The 17,035-nt window shown below is 44.3% G+C and overlaps 1 protein-coding gene across 1 annotated transcript in view; it reads left to right on the top strand.

Moving 5' to 3' along the window:
* LOC141108516 (N-alpha-acetyltransferase 10-like) overlaps positions 1-17,035 on the top strand; it is a 37,786-nt gene that overhangs the window by 8,206 nt on the left and 12,545 nt on the right.

The raw sequence follows: 17,035 nt of genomic DNA, 5'->3' as shown, positions 1-17,035 counted from the left end.
GAAAAGGTATTTAGCAGTTTATTCTTACTAAAATAATTGTATTTCCATGTTCTGTGTGAGACCAGATAGAGTGAATGCAGGGTCCTGGGTTTATTAACACTTTAAAGAGGAACTGCAGTCTGCTCACATATAAAAACATCTTTGCCATTCTGAAGCTTCCCTCCAACCACTTTGCAGATTATTCTATATATATACTGTGATTCTGTACTTGACAAATATGCTGCAGAAATCTTCCTCCACTGAGTCTGGCTGCATCTATTTTAACTGTGAGCAGCTGAAGATGCTGCCTGTTCACTTCCTGGATTTACACAGAGGCACACCTCCAGCTCTGCGGCTCTCATTGGCCCTCTTTTGACTCCCCCCTCCCTTCCTGGCAAACTCTCACCAGAGTGAGAGAGAGAGAGGGCTGTGCATGATGTCATAAGCCCAGGCTAATGACCAGACAAGAAATAGGAAGTGGGCTGTATAAGGTATTTACTGGCAGAAAAAAATGTTTTACTATCCAATGTTAACCCCTTCCCGCCGACCGTACGCAGATATGCGTACTCGGCTTTCCGGGGTTATACGGGGATGATGCCCGCAGCTGCAGGCATCATCCCGGTACCGTTGTTTCCAGTGGGCGATCGGCTACCCGTGTATAACAACCGATGCGGCTAAAAGCCGCTCGGTTGTTATACCGGAGGAGCGGGAGGGGACATCCCCCCCTCCCGCCGCTGTTACCGGGCCTCCCGTGCGATCGGGAGGCCCGGTGTCCAATCGGGAATCTTCGGCGGCTGGGGGCGGGCTGGAACGAAGCTGTGAGCGGCTTTGTTCCAGCCTGCTTGTTGTAAACGCGGAAGCGATGTCATGACGTCACTTCCCGTTTACTCGGCTGCCAATGGTGCCGAATTCAAAAAAATACACAGTATACAGAATCGCCGTTTTCGGACCCCCCATCCCTCCATAAAGAGTACCTGTCACCACCTATTACTGTCACAAGGGATGTTTACATTCCTTGTGACAGCAATAAAAGTAAAAAAAAAAAAAAAATTTTTTAAAACACAATTTTAAAGTAAAAAAATAAATTAAATAAATAAATAAATAAATTTTTAAAGTGCCCCTGTCCCCGCGAGCTCGCGCAGCGAAGAAAACGCATACGGAAGTCGCGCCCGCATATGTAAACGGTGTTCAAACCACACATGTGAGGTATCGCCGCGATCGTCAGAGCGAGAGCAATAATTCTAGCCCTAGACCTCCTCTGTAGCTCAAACCTGGTAACCGTAAAAAAATTTTAAAGTGTCGCCTATGGAAATTCATAGGTACCGTAGTTTGTTGCCATTCCACGAGTGCGTGCAATTATAAAGGGTGACATGTTTGGTATCTATTTACTCGGCGTAACATCATCTTTCACATTATACAAAAAAATTGGGGTAACTTTACTGTTCGGATTTTTTTAAATTCATGAAAGTGTCACTTTTCCAAAAATTTGCGTTTAAAACACCGCTGCACAAATACCGTGTGATAAAAAATATTGCAACAATCGCCATTTTATTCTCTAGATTCTCTGCTAAAAAAATATATATAATGTTTGGGAACTCTAAGTAATTTTCTAGCAAAAAATACGGATTTTAACTTGTAAACACCAAATTTCAAAAATAGGCTTAGTCATGAAAGGGTTAAAACAACAAGGGCAGAAGATTTAATAGATGGAAAGATGAAAAATGACTGAAGGTCCGCTTTAAGATCACAGAGGACAAGGGGGCACTCTTTACGTCTGGAGGAAAAAAGATTCAATCTCCAAATATGGAAAGGTTTCTTCACAGTAAAAGCTGTGAAAATGTGGAATAGACTCCCTCCAGAGGTGGTTCTGGCCAACTCAGTAGATTGCTTTAAAAAAGGCCTGGATTCTTTCCTAAATGTACATAATGTAACGGAATACTATTATTTATAGGTAAAGTTGATCCAGGGAATATCAGATTGCCTGTCGGGGGGATCGGGAAGGAATTTTTTCCCCTGCTGGAGCAAATTGGATCATGCTTTGCTGGGGTTTTTTGCCTTCCTCTGGATCAACTGTGGGTATAGGATTGTGTATATGAGATTGTATGATTTGTTTCCCCTTTTATAGGTTGAACTAGATGGACTTGCTTCTTTTTTGAACCTGACTAACTATGTAACCATGCAAATCCACACTATATAAGTTGTGTTGGGGTACTTCTTGAATTACTGCCTATGAGGCCCTACCAAATTGCTCCTACTTATGTATCACTAGATCTCCGTTTCAACGGGAGAGAAGGTCAAAGGAATTTTTTCATCCAATGTACAAAGATCTCATAGGTCCTACTCATGCACCCACTGCTCTGACTGGTAGCTAGGAGGACAGGGGTTGAATGAATGAATGAATTAATAATTTGTAAAAGTGCTGCAAATGCGAACTGAATCCCCTCAAGGCGCTGAATGCGTTTGTGTTGTCAGCTTCTTAGAAGAGGAAGGTCTTGAGTTTTTTCCTGAAGGCCAGATGGCTTTCTTCCATGCGGATGTGAGTCGGAAGAGCGTTCCATAGCAGAGGTCCTTGGTTCATTAGCTGTTTATAGATGGTACATGTTTACATGTTCCTACCCTGTTCTCTGGTTAAAAAAACGACTGCAGGATAGATAGTGATTGTATGTGAACAATGAATGCAAGTAGAAAAAAAAAATTAAGCAATCCCTTACAAGAAACTGTACATTAGAACAAGATATGTGCTCGTTTACACAGAACCAAGTGGGTGGGATGACTAAAAGGGAGTCAAGAAGTTGCTTACTGGCAGATGCACCACCCAAATATATAACAGCTGTTGACCTACCATGCCTAGTATGTGGGTGTGACAGATGTATCGCCATGGAAACTTCCCTTCTTTCCACATCTAACCGCACACCTTTCAAATACATCATTTAGGTAAGACATGCATTATGGCAAGACAGATAAATTGAAACAAACTATTACAGTCACTGTCTCTGGAATATATCTGAACCATAAAGAGATATTCTAACAGATGTAAAGGCTAATAAAACATCACCTTTGCAATTTTTAGGCAAGTCATACATTCTGAGGAAGAGCAGCAGTTATCAAATATGCACGTTGTCTTTCAAGGGCCAGGACTTAAGTTGTCTTTAAAGCTGCAAGGACCAAAAGGATGGAAGTTGCCACTTCCACTTTGCTTATCATGGCACAATTCTACTTTCTTTCTACACCACTCAATGAATCATTGATCCAGAAATATAATGCGGGTCGGCAGTTCCATCTGCACTGGCTATAGGGAATGGGTTAGTACAGAGAAGTCAGGATATTCAAACACAAGTTGGTAATGGCAGTTTCAATAGCTTCTATACAGAAAATAGTTGTAGCCTCTATGGGTATAAATTAGATATGAACTAAATATGGATTACCATCATCCAATTAAGGCAGATTGAGGAAGCTGGGCGATCGGTCCCCAGCCGATCAACCAAAAGAAGAACAAAGGTCTATCTCGGTACTGGCTTAAACAGCATACATAGTTACATAGTTAGTCAGGTTGAAAAAAGACACAAGTCCATCCAGTTCAACCTTAAAAACAATAAATATATAAAATAAAAAATATTGTACAATCCAATATACCCAATTTTATACGCACAGTTGATCTAGAGGAAGGCAAAAACCCCAGCAGAGCATGCTCCAATTTGCTACAGCAGGGGAAAAAATTCCTTCCTGATCCCCCAAGAGGCAATCGGATTTTTTCCTGGATCAACTTTACCTATAAATGTTAGTACCCAGTTATATTATGTACATTTAGGAAAGTATCCAGGCCTTTCTTAAAGCAATCTACTGAGCTGGCCAGAACCACCTCTGGAGGGAGTCTATTCCACAATTTCACAGCTCTTACTGTGAAGAAACCTTTCCGTATTTGGAGATGAAATCTCTTTTCCTCTAGACATAAAGAGTGCCCCCGTGTCCTCTGGGTTGACCGTCAAGAGAATAACTCAACACCAAATTCACTATATGGACCCCTTATATATTTGAACATGTTGATCATATCCCCCCTTATTCTCCTCTTCTCAATAGTGAATAAATTCATTTCCTCTAACCTTTCCTCATAGCTGAGCTCCCCCATGCCTCTTATCAGTTTGGTTGTCCTTCTCTGCACTTTCTCCAGTTCCCCGATATCCTTTTTGAGAACTGGTGCCCAAAACTGAACAGCATATTCCAGATGAGGTCTTTCTAATGATTTGAACAGGGGCAAAATTATCTCTCTCTCTCTCTCTCTGGAGCCCATACCTCTCCTAATACAAGAAAGGACTTTGCTTACTTTCGAAACCGCAGCTTGGCATTGCATGCTATTATTGAGCTTATGATCTACCAAAACCCCCAGATCCTTCTCCACCACGGATTTCCCCAGTTGTACTCCCCCTAGCATGTATCATGCATATTCTTAGCCCCCAAGTGCATAAACACAGTTTGTAATAATTAAGTAGAAAAATGTTGTATTCCATTGATTAATTTGTCAGAAACCATTAAATCAGACCGAGACAGAAGTGCACCTTCCCGCCCAGACCAATTTTCAGCTTTCAGCGCTCTTACACTGTGAATGACAATTACTTAGTCATGCTACACTGTATCCAAATAAAATTGTTACCATTATCTTCTCACAAATAGAGCTTTCTTTTGGTGGTATTTAATCACCACTGGGTTTTTTATTTTTTGCGATATAAGCGAAAATTTTGAAAAAAAACACACTTTTTTTAGTTTCTATTGTAAAATTTTGCAAATAAGTAATTTTTCTACATAAATTTGTGCCAAAATGTATACTGCTACATACCTTTGGTAAAAATAACCCAAATTAGTGTATATTATTTGGTCTTTGTGAAAGTTATAGAGTCTACAAACTATGGTGCCAATCACTGAAAATTGATCACATCTGATCACACCTGATGGACTAAAGGCCTATCTTATTTTTTTTCTCGAGACACTAACAAGCCAGGAAAGTACAAATATCCCCCAAATGACCCCTTTTTGGAAAGTAGACAGTCCAAGGTATTTACTAAGAGGCATGGTGAGTTTTTTGAAGTTGTAATTTTTTCCCACAATTCTTGAGAAAATTACGATTTTTTTTTTTTTTTACACAAACTGGTCATATTAACAGGTTATTTCTCTCACACAGCATATGCATAATTGCAACTACACCCCAAAATACATTCCGCTACTCCTCCTGAGTATGACGATATCACATGTATGAGACTTTTACACAGCCTGCCCACATACAGAGGCCCAACATTGAAGTAGCACCTTCAGGTGTTCTACAAGCATAAATTGCACATCTCATTTCTCAGCCACCTATTACACTTTTGAAGGCCCTGGAGCACCAGGACAATGGAATTGTCCACAAAATGACCCCATTTTGGAAAGCAAACGCTCCAACATATAATCTATGAGGCATAATGAGTCTTTTGAAAGGTTCATTTTTTTCCAGATGTTTTTGGAAAATGTGGAAAAAAATTAAAATGCATTTTTTTTACACAAAGTTGTCCCTTTATAAGATATTTCTAACACATAGCATGTACATAGCAAAAATGACACCCCAAAATACATTCTGCTACTCCTGAGTATGGTGATACCACATGTTTAAGACTTTTACACAGCCTGGCCACATACAGAGGCCCAACATCCAAGTAGCACCTCCAGGCATTCTAGCAGCATTAATTACACATATAATTTTATGACTACCGATCATATTTTTGAAGGCCCTTCATATTTCTAACACATAGCAGGTACATACCAAATAACAAAAGATTACCTGTGGCTTTAGAAGTGTAGTGGTCCACAGAGGAGAGCATCGGTCCAGGCAGCAGGCAGGATTGAGGTCAGCGACAGCAAAAGCAATCATCCAGGCAGCAGGCAGGAATACTGTCCATAGTTTGTACAGGCAGAGATACTGTCAGCACAGCTAGAGCACAGCCAGAGCACAGCCAAAGCACAGGTCCAGGTAGCAGGCAGAGGTGTCCCAGCAGAAATACTGTCCATAGTCAGTAGAGGCAGCAGGCAGATATATGGTCAACGCAGCCAAAATATTGGTCCAAGCAGCAGGAAGAAACATGGTCCATAACGTCATGGGTCATTACAGGCAGCAATATGGCCAGCACAGCCAAAGTATTGGTCCAGGCAGCAGGTAGGACCATCAAGCTTAGGGCCAGGGGGACAGGGGTAGAGGCTTCTCCCACCCAAATCGCTTTGAAGCCTCCGGGCAACCGGACCCTGTTTTGGGAGCACAGAAAACGAAAAACTGTTTTTCTCTACTCAGAATGCTATTCTTAAGCCCCTTGCATATGTGAGACCTCTGTGTACTAAAGTAGATGGCCAAAAGATCAGCCCAAGTGGCAGGCAAAAACATAGTCGATTAACAGGCCAAGGTCGGTGCACGTGGAAGTCAGAAACGTGGTTTAAATCGGCAAGCAAAGACATCATCGGTAAACAGGCCAGGGTCAGCTAATTAACATGGAAGGTAGTAACATGGTAGCAGGCGAATGGGGAAATGGCAGTCTGTTAATAATAAGGGGAACTAATATTGGATGTATGTATGATCATTTTTGAAGCCATCTCCGATGCACAGGCCAGGTTGGGAGGGACATTGGGGACAATAATAGCTGGTATCTCTTCTTAATCCTCCTCTGCTGCATACACGGCATTTCTTTTGGCATCTTCTTCCAGATTCTGTGGGGGGAATTTTATAGGGAAAGTGTTGCTCGTGAAGTTGACTCACACTATTAGAGGGAATGCTTCCTGGGGCAGGACCTTGTTGGTAAATGAGGGCAGTTATGATATCTTCAATATTCTTGAGGTAGGTGATTTGTTGGTTTTGAGTTGCTTTTTTGGTAGCAGACAAATGAATTAAAAAGGGCCATGTGAAACAGGTGAAACGCAACTTTCTTGTACCAATAACGGGACTTTCTGGTTGATAAATAGGGCTGTAGCATTTGATCGTTTAAATCCATCCCCCCCATGTACATATTGTAGTCGTGGACACATTCAGGCTTTACAATTGGGCTGGGTCTTCTTTGGATCTCCACCACGGTGTTATTGTGGATGGTAGAGAGGATGTGGACATCTTTCTTGTCCCTCCACTTCATGGCCAGTACCTCCTCGTTCCTCATGAATGCCAATTCTCCATTTTGCAATTTTTTTGTCAACAGTTTTTGTGGGATTCCCTTCCGTTTTTTTTTTTTTTTAAGGTACCGCAGGCCGGGTTTTTTTACTGTAAAGGTGACGAAAAGGGGCAGGCTGGTATAATAGTTGTCGACATATAAATGGTATCCTTTTTTGAACAGGGGATATGCCAGCTCCCAGACAATTTTTCCCACTGGTTCCAATATATGTGGGGCAATCACAGGGCTGGAGCTGGGAATCTTTGCGTAGATCCAGAATGTAAGGACGTATCCAATGGCTCGATCACATAATTTATTTAACTTCAGCCATACCTGGCTCTCTTGCTTTGTATATACTGCTTGAAGTACAGTCGGCCAGTGAAATGTATGAGGGACTCGTCCACACAAATTTTTTGGTCTGGATAAAAACGTCTCTAAATCGCTGGGAAAAGGAATAGATTAGGGGGCGTATCTTGTACAATTTGTCGTAGTTGGGATGATCTCAGGGAGGGCCACTGTGAATTGTCATTGAAGTGGAGAAAATGCATAATCATGTCGTATCTTGTCCTGGACATGACAGCGGAATATATGGGCATGTGTTGGATGGGGTTGGTGGACCAATATCATGGACTTCGTTCTTTTTTGTAAGCCCCATATTAAACGTAAGGCCCAAAAACAATTTAAATTCGTCCGGTGTTAGACGTCGCCACCGGAACATGCGGGCGTAGGAAGAATTGGGGTTGGCAGCAATAAATTGGGATGCATACAGATTAGTTCGATCCACCATATTCTGCAGCAAATCTGGTGGGTAAAAAATAACAAAAATAATCGAATTGAGAGAAATTCGTAGTGTCGGGCTGCACACCTGGCTGTGCGGTGAAAGGGGGGATGATAGCGGATCCTGAGTTGGCAGGCAACCATAAGGGGTTTGCCAGGGCATCGGGAAGGTAGGACTGGGGCTGGGTTCTTCGGGTTGGGCGTGTGATTCCAGTACTTGGGGTCTGGCGCTGCTGGTGGTGGGCAGATCTCCGGATTTTGATCCTGATCTTGGTCTGATCTCATTCTTTTGGGAGGGACGGTTTCCTCCGCGGACTCGGTCTGATCCACTATCCTCTACTGGCTCGTATTCAGAACCAGAAACGATTGATGGGAGCTTCCCGCTGCTCTCATCATCTGACATGGTAAGAATGGCATATGCCTCCTCAGGTGTGTAAACCCTTTGCGACATTATGGTAGTGCTTACTGGCGGGCCTATGTAATGGTACTGCTGGTGGTAGTGGTGGTACCGATGTGGTATTAGTGGCGGTACGTGTGGTGGTACCGATGGCGGTACGGGTGGTGGTACCGATGGCGGTACAGGTGGCGGTACGGGTGGTGGTACAGGTGGCGGTACAGGTGGCGGTACATGTGGCGGTACAGGTGGTGGTGGCGGTACCAATGGTGGTACTGGTGGTGGTGGCGGTACCGATGGTAGGCCTTATGGCGGTACCGATGGAGATACTGGTAGCGGGCCTGTATGGCGGTATAGATGGTGGCCTGATGGCGGTACCGATGGCGCTACTAGTGGCGGGGCTATTGGCGGAACTGGCGGTGGTACCGATGGCGGTACTGGTAGCCTGTGTGGCGGTACCAATAGCGGTACCAATAGTGGTGGGCCTGTGACAGATGATTGACAGGTGGGGTGATTGACTGACAGATGGGCTGATTGATTGACAGATGGGCTGATTGATTGGCTGGGCTGTGTGACAGGTTCTCTTTATTGGGGGGGGGCGTGTTGTGCACAGTATATATGTATAAATATATATATATATATAATTATATATATATATATATAGACAATACACTACACTGACAGCTCACTTACTGACCCCTGCTCTCTCCTCACACGATCGGTGTGTGAGGAGAGAGCAGAGATCAGATAGTAATTGCTCCTCAGTTTTTAAATTTGTAACCGGCTGTGATTGGACACAGCCGGTCACGTGGTAAACAGCCAATTTCATTGGCTGTTTACCCTGATCGGGGAAGCGCTGTGTCTAAGGGACATGTGCCTTCCTCGATCCCTGCTCTGCGCGCCGCCGAGTCTGTTATGCCATGTGATTGGCTGTGACTTTGACACAGCCGATCACGTGGTAAACAGCCAAATTCATTGGCTGTTTACCGTGATCAGGGAAGCGCTGTGTCCGTGGGACACACGTCAGCGCGTGCTAGGGGGTTATCCTGCTGGACCTCATATGACACCCAGTCAGGATAACGCAACCACTACCCGGCAGTCAATATGCTATAGGCCGGGCGGAAAGTAGTTAATAATAAAAGTAAAAAGAACAAACATAGTCAAAACATAGCCAGAGTTCAGGAACCGGAACGGATAGTCAGCCAAGCCAGAAGTCAGGGATCAATGTAGTGGAACAGCAAACAGGATCTGGAGCCAGAAGGGATGTCAGCAAAGCCAGTCTTTAAATAGGAACGCAGGAGATAGTCTCTTGTGATGTTGACCAAGGCGAAGGCAGAGATCCACTGGGCTGAACGGCTGGCTTAAGTAGGCAGGACTGACGAGCAGGATATCATTAACAGCTGAGTAACTGTGGAGAGATAGAAGCTAGCAATTAGCCAACAGGTGAGCGGCAGCTCTGAAAAGAAAGGACTGAGCCCAGCCCTGACACAATTACAGATATTCTCCTGATGAAACTGTAATGACTCTCCCTTCCAGGGACCATAATATTGGTGATACACATGGATTGCTATTAGGCATTTTTATGTTGTAAATCATGTGCTTTTCTACTTGATTATTACAAACTGTGTTTATGCTGTTTAAGCCAGTATCGTGATAGTCCCTTGTTCTTCTATTGGGTGATCTGCTGGGGTCCTCAACTTCTATACAGACAGGTTCCCTTTAAAGCAAAAATTATTCTACACGTTTTATAAAGAGATTGAAACCTACCCTAGCCATGACATGGGGAATGTTAAAAATTGAAAGACAAAAACAGAGAACATTCCATAGCTCAACTCACCAACCAGTCTGCTGACCAACCGAATTAACCTGTCCGTTTGCAAATGCACGCTAACTAAACCCCTGTTTTTAACGCAGACAATTGGACAGGTTAATTCGGTTGGTCCTCAGACTGGTTGGTGAGTTGAGCTATGGAATGTTGTCTGTTTTTGTCTTTCATGCGTTTGCCCTTCCATGTACTTCTTGCTGTGAAGGCCAGTTATAGGTGGGGGCAGGGGCCATTTGTTTGTTACAAATGATAAAAATTGTTCAATGTGAAAGCCACAACACAAAAAGGAGTGCACAGCCGTAGGGCTCTGAAAGATCCATGAATGGAGAAAACAGGACGATCCTCTAAATGTAAAGTAATGCGTACTGTATCAATAAGGGCCGAAATGTCCTCTTTTAGTTCTGCGGTAATGGCAGAAGACTGCGTTGCCTCATAAATGATCTCATCAGCGATGGACCCTGTGGACTCAGAGTCTGAGATGGTCACTGTAACCGGTTGTCTGGTCTGTTGTAAGGCCTTGGGAAGGTCAGAGATTGACTGCAATTGAAGGTGTAGGGACAGGCTTGGAACATCTGTGGTCAGTATCTGCGGTCAATTTGGCCACAAAGCCTTGCGTGACTGCATCAGACTTCAGATGACAGGTTAGGGGACTCAGCCTCACCCAAAGGAGCTAAGGGGGACTCCGATGAGGTAACCCTATAGCCATAGGGTCACTGGATTCCAGATGTCAGTGCCCTCAGAGGATGCAGAAAAGTGTAAGCTGGGGGTCACCTGTAGCAACAAGACTGTTGCCTTTGTGTTTACATAAAGAAATAAAATACTGGTGGCCAATGAGGGTCGGATGGGTAGGGGAAATCAAAGTCACTGTAGGTGGGCAGTGGGATCAGTGTTCTATGTGGTGCTTTTGCAAAGCAGGAACAGCAGTAGGATGATGCTTGCTCTGCACTGAATGGCGGAAAAGAGAGTGCAGAGTTAAGGCCTGTACACGCAATACGAAAATCGGATGGAAAAATGTGTAAGACGAGATGTCTGACGATTTTTGGATCGTTAGTACAGTGCTTTTCGACTGCCAATTTCGCTTTTTCGTCAGACAAAAGCTGGATGTGCAGATGTGTCGGATGTGAACTAAACGTCCGATTTTCATTTCATTAGTATGGTTTTCGTACGAAAAAAATTGCAAGAGCAAGACCACACATGCTCAGAAACAAAAGAATACATACAAAACTATTAAACACATTACGTCACTTCTGACGTTGTATTCTGTCATTTTAAAATTTTAGAATTGTGAGTAACCTCTTCACCTTCGACATGAGACTAGCATGCCACAAAAAACGGACCTTCGGTCGTCCGAAAATCTAAGTGTGTTTACGAGGCGTAAGTGTGTGAGAAACTACATTGAGCGGATGACAATAACCCTCCCTGTAGTAAAACTGGCGGTAATGGGAAATGTGAAAATTAAATCCTAAAATTGTATTTTATGTAGCACAATGCATTACACTTGCATACATATCACTGCAATCTCAAGTAAAATGAAGCGAGACAATCCAATCTTGTGTGGGCTTCATCGGACCTTCAGTGGACTTTTCCAGTCAAAAATCTGATGGACTTTAGATTTGAAACATGCTTCAAATCTTTCCGACGGACTGGAGTCCGGTCGAAAAATCCCCTCGTCTGTATGCTAGTCTGACAGACAAAAACCCACGCTAGGGCAGCTATTGGCTACTGGCTATCAACTTCCTTATTTTAGTCCAGTCGTACGTCATCACATACGAATCGGTCGGACTTTGGTGTTATCGTGTGTAGGCAAGTCCGTTCGTTCAAAAGTCCGTCGGAAGTCCGTCAAAAGTCTGACGAAAGTCCGCCGGAATGGCCGTCGGACTTTGGTTGCCGAAAAGTTCGCTCGTGTGTACGCGGCCTAAGGTACAAGGTCTGAGTACCGTGGTATTGTACAGAAAATGTGAACAAATATACAGGCACATCTAACTGGTTTCCATCACTGGTGACCTTATAGTTTTACACAGTCACTTCAAAAGGTACCTTTCAGTCCAAAAGAAAAACATTTGCACAGGAACTATTTACAGTGTGAGTAAACTCCCGTGGTTGACATTTACTTATAGATAATCCTACGATAAGGCTTACCTTTAGGTACAGAAAATATCTCCTAAATGTGTACCGTTTAGGAGATATTTACTTGTGAATGGGCCAGTGAAGTCACCGGCGCATGAGCTCTGAAGGAACAGCCACCATTCCTTCAGAGTCCTATGCCGTGAATAGTGGCTCCCGCACGCATGCACGGGAGTGATGTCATCGCAGTGCGGCCAATCAGATGGCCGGAAAGCGCAAACCCGGAAGGAAGACCAGGTGAAGATGGAAGCCCGCTCAGTGGTGACAGTGCATCACTGGAGGGCTTCGTTTTAAGGTAAGTTTCTAATAATGTGCTAGTATGCGATGCATGCTAGCACATTATAACTTTAACTTGCAGGTTTAAAAAAAAAAAAAAAGAAGGGCGGGTTTACTCCCGCTTTAAGAGACAACTTTCACTTGAGGGTTTCTTAAACCTAGTACACACGGGTCGAATGTTGGGCCTGTCTGTACCGCAGCAGGTCTAACAAAAGCCGGCCGTTCAGCTGGCTTCTGGCAAAGGGGCATGACCAAAAAAAAGAAGGCCTGCCGATTGGCTTAATGGCTGAGAGTGCTGACCAGAGTGTTCAGAACACAATAGTACAGAGGGGAGATCGCTGTACTAACGTCGGATAGTAAGTACATTGGTTCCTTCTGAGCTGTCAGTTTTTTTTCCGTTCAACCCACTGGGTCGAATGAGAAAAATAATGGTAGTGTGTATTAGGCTTTACTCTAAAGGGTAAATGGATTTTCCAAAGTATGTCCCCCAAAAGGTCCCTCTGGAAAAAAAAAGGCTATATAGACTTCAGGTCATGGTTTTACCAGCTTCTTCGGCTAAGACCGGAAAAGTTGTGCAGCAGCATTTAGGCCAGGTCAGGAAGAAGCAGGTGAAGCAATGATCTAAGGAGATCCATTTTGAAGGTGCACTTACCCTTTACCAAATAGCAATTAAATACAACTTCACTGTAGTACATCTAACAGGATAAAGCACAGGGTACATACTGAGATGAGTTTTATCCACTATTTGTTTAATAGTGATCATTTAAGCAGACAATGCCAGGATCACCAGCTTCTGTAAGACATTTGGAAGCATGCACCAAACGCCAAACAATCTAATCATCATGTCAGAGACCTGCTGTCTTCACAACTTTAGGTGCTCATAGACATTAAATGACAATCTACCAATCTGGACATTTCACTTGGGCAACAATTCAATGTGTACAGTGTACATCGGTCAGTAATAACATTATGATAACCCACCTAATATTGAGTGGCTCCACATTTTGCTGCCAAAACAGTCCCTTTTTCAATTGAAACAGCCCTGACCAATTGCGACATGGACTCCACTAAAGCTATAAAGGTATTATGTAGTATCTGGTTCCAAGCCATCTAGTAGATTCTTTAATGTGGTTGTAAAGTCTCCTTTTTTAAAAATAAAAATAATAAACATGTTGTACTTACCTGCTCTGTGTAGTGGTTTTGCACAGGACAGCCCAAATCCTCCTCTTCTTGGGTCTCGGATCTTCGAGGCTCCTGGCCCCTCCCTCCTGTCCATTTCCCCCTACAGCAAGCAGCTTGCTATGGAGCACCTGAGCCGAGCGCAGCTCCCTGTGTCCATTCAGACACGGAGCCCTGGTACGGCCCCACAGCTTTTGCTCCCGATTGGCTAACTGACTTTGATTGACAGCAGCAGGAGTCAATGGCGCTGCTGCTGTGTCTCAGCCAGTCAGGAGGGAGAGTCCCAGATGGCCAAGGCACTTGTGGACATCACTGGATAGAGATGGGGCTCAGGTAAGTATTAGGGGGTGATGGGGTGGCTGCCTCACACAGAAGGCTTTTTATCTTAATGTATAGAATGCATTAAGATAAAAAAACCTTCTGCCTTTACAATCACTTTAGGTCCTTTAAGTTGCGAGGTGGGCCTCCAACAATCTGACTTGTTTTTCTAGCACATCTCACAGATTTCTGATGGACTGAGATCTAGAGAAAAAGGCCAAGTGTCACGAGGTCCACGTACCTGATGTGAGACTGAAGTAGTGGGGAGGCCTTCCTTGCACCTCGGGTCCTTAAAGCCTCTGGAGATGGAGACAGAAACTTGGTGGACACCATGTGGCAGGGGTGCCAGGGGTGCGGAGCAAGCCTTAGTCCGAGATCCGAGCCGAGGTCAAGTCCAGTTGGGCAACGAAGCATAAAAGGGTTAATCAGAAGAAGAATGGTTGAGATCCAAGCCGGGGTCGGTTCCAATCTGGCAGCTGAATACAAAAGGGGCAAAGAAGTAGAATGGTTAAGGTACAAATCCGAGGTCAATGGCAAGCAGCAATCAAGAGTAGTCAAATAGGTTTCCAGGTCACAACAGGTTCAGACAGATCACACACTAGCGCAGGAACAAGGGGGGACCGAAGATAATCCAGCAATTTGGCAATGTCTGGGCTGGGCTTATATAGGGAAGTTTGAGGTCACTTCCTGTGCGCCTCCTGGGCATTTTCCCGCCTTTTTCCATCAGGTTGATGTCATTTCCTGTGCGCCTCCTGGGTATTTTCCTGCCCTTTTCCATCGGGTTGAGGTCACTTCCTGTGCGCGTCCTGGGCATTTTCCTGCCCTTTTCCATCAAGTCTTCTGTGCAGGTGCGGGTTGGCGCCCTGAGGCATCTTTGGCACATGCTCAGTTGGCATGGATTTCCTCTTGCGGCAACGCGCCATTGGTGCATGCGTAGTAAGTCCTGGACTCTTACACCAAGTCAATACTGCAAACCATTCTTGAATTATTTTTGCATTGCAGCAATGCGCATTATCCTGCTGAAAGAAGCACTGCCATCAGGGATACGATTTCCATGACATTTTACCAAAAGGTGTACAGGCGGTCCCCGGGTTACAAACATCCAACTTATGCTGCGTACACACGGTCGGACTTTTCGACCGGACTTGTCCGACGGACCAAATCCGGCGAACAATCCTATCGTGTGTGGGCTTTACCGGACCTTCAGCGGACTTTTCCAGTCACAAATCTGACAGACTTTAGATTTGGAACATGCTTCAAATCTTTACGTCGTAACACCGCCGGACCCAGAAATCCGCTCGTCTGTATGCTAGTCCGATGGACAAAAACCCACGCTAGGGCAGCTATTGGCTATCAACTTCCTTATTTTAGTCCGGTGTACGTCATCACGTACGAATCTGTCGGACTTTGGTGTGATCGTGTGTAGGCAAGTCCGTTTGTTAGAAAGTCTGTTGAAAGTCCGCCAAAAGTCAGTTGAAAGTCTGTCGAAAGTCTGTCGGACGGGCTGTCGGACTTTTGTAGCTGAAAAGTCCGACCGTGTGTATGCGGCATTACAAATGACTCCTACTTACAAACGGAGGGAGATAACAGGAAGTGAGAGGAAATCTCCCCCTAGGAAGGGAGATTCACTCCTGTAAGAGTTATCATGGGAAAAAGGTGTCTCCACTGAAGCGTTATCACCATTCCTTGCTTCCGCAACAACCCAAAATGTTCAAAATCCAATTGTCATAGGGACAGAAAGTGAGGTGAAACCTTCTGAACAGGGGCACAGACAGCAAAAAATTTTTTTCAGGTGTGTGAACACTTTCATATGGTAGCCAAAAAACATAAAAAATTCTTTTTTGGGCTGGATCTACACTCAAAAAAATGTACCTGTTCCGACTTACAAACAAATTAAATTTAAGAACAAACCTACAGACCCTATCTTGTTTGTAACCTAGGGACTACCTGTACTTGGTCAGCAACGATGTTAAGGTAGGTGGTACAAGTCAAAGTAGCCTCAACATGAATGGCAGGAGCCAAGGTTTCCCAGCAGAACATTGCCCAAAGCATCACACTGCCTCTGTCGGCTTGCCTTCTTCCTATACTGCATCCTGGTGCCGCCTCTTCCCCAGGTAAGCGATGCACAAGCACCCGGCCATCCACATGATTTAAAAGAAAACTTAATTCATTGGACCAGGCTACCTTGTTTCGTTGCTCCATGGTTCAGTTCTGATGTTCACGTACCCATTATAGGCGCTTTTGGCTGTGGACACCGGTTAGCATAGGCACCCTGAACGATTGGTGACTATGCAGCCCCATTGACAACAAACTGCGTTGCCCATTTTTTCTGCTTTCAACACATGGACAACATGTTTGCTTGCTGTCGAATATATCCCACCGACTTTCAGATGCCATTGTAATGTTATAATCAATGTTATTCACTTTACCTGTCACTGATCTTGATGTTATAGCTGATCGGTGTTTATATCATGTCAGAGACTTGTCTTCACAGCTTTAGGTGCTCAGAGATAATAAATGACAATCTACCAATCTGGATACTTCACATGGGCAACAATCAATTGTTTATCAGCTACCTGCACACACTGCCACTGTCATCTCAGGTATGTGTGAGGGAATAGTGATTGGAACACACAGAAAAGCTTTGTTGGCCCTAAAAAACTCGTGTGGGATGTGCCTGCAGTACTCCTCTCCAGTCTCCCTCCACAGTCCTGAGGAGAAGCACTGACCGTCACACATGCCTGAGGGTGGCTTTAATTGTGCCTGCATGCTTGACCACCCTCTAGTGTCCATGATCAGCTGTATATCTACTATGAACAGATATTAAATGGTTACATATCATCTTCCTGCATTGCGCTTTCTGTGCCAGAAGCAGTTGAGTCAAACACAACTCTTTTTGTACTGTACAACAGTGAACAGCACATGGCAAGCAAGCATTTCCCAACAGTACGCTCTGCCATGCTGACCTGATACATACTGTCTGTATGATACACCAGCAGCTTCACGTGAAAT

This window comes from Aquarana catesbeiana, linkage group LG09 (assembly GCF_042186555.1).
Source record: "Aquarana catesbeiana isolate 2022-GZ linkage group LG09, ASM4218655v1, whole genome shotgun sequence".
NCBI lineage: Eukaryota > Metazoa > Chordata > Amphibia > Anura > Ranidae > Aquarana > Aquarana catesbeiana.
The sequence above is the reverse complement of the archived record's forward strand: the minus strand, read 5'-3'. Positions and strand labels throughout refer to the sequence as shown.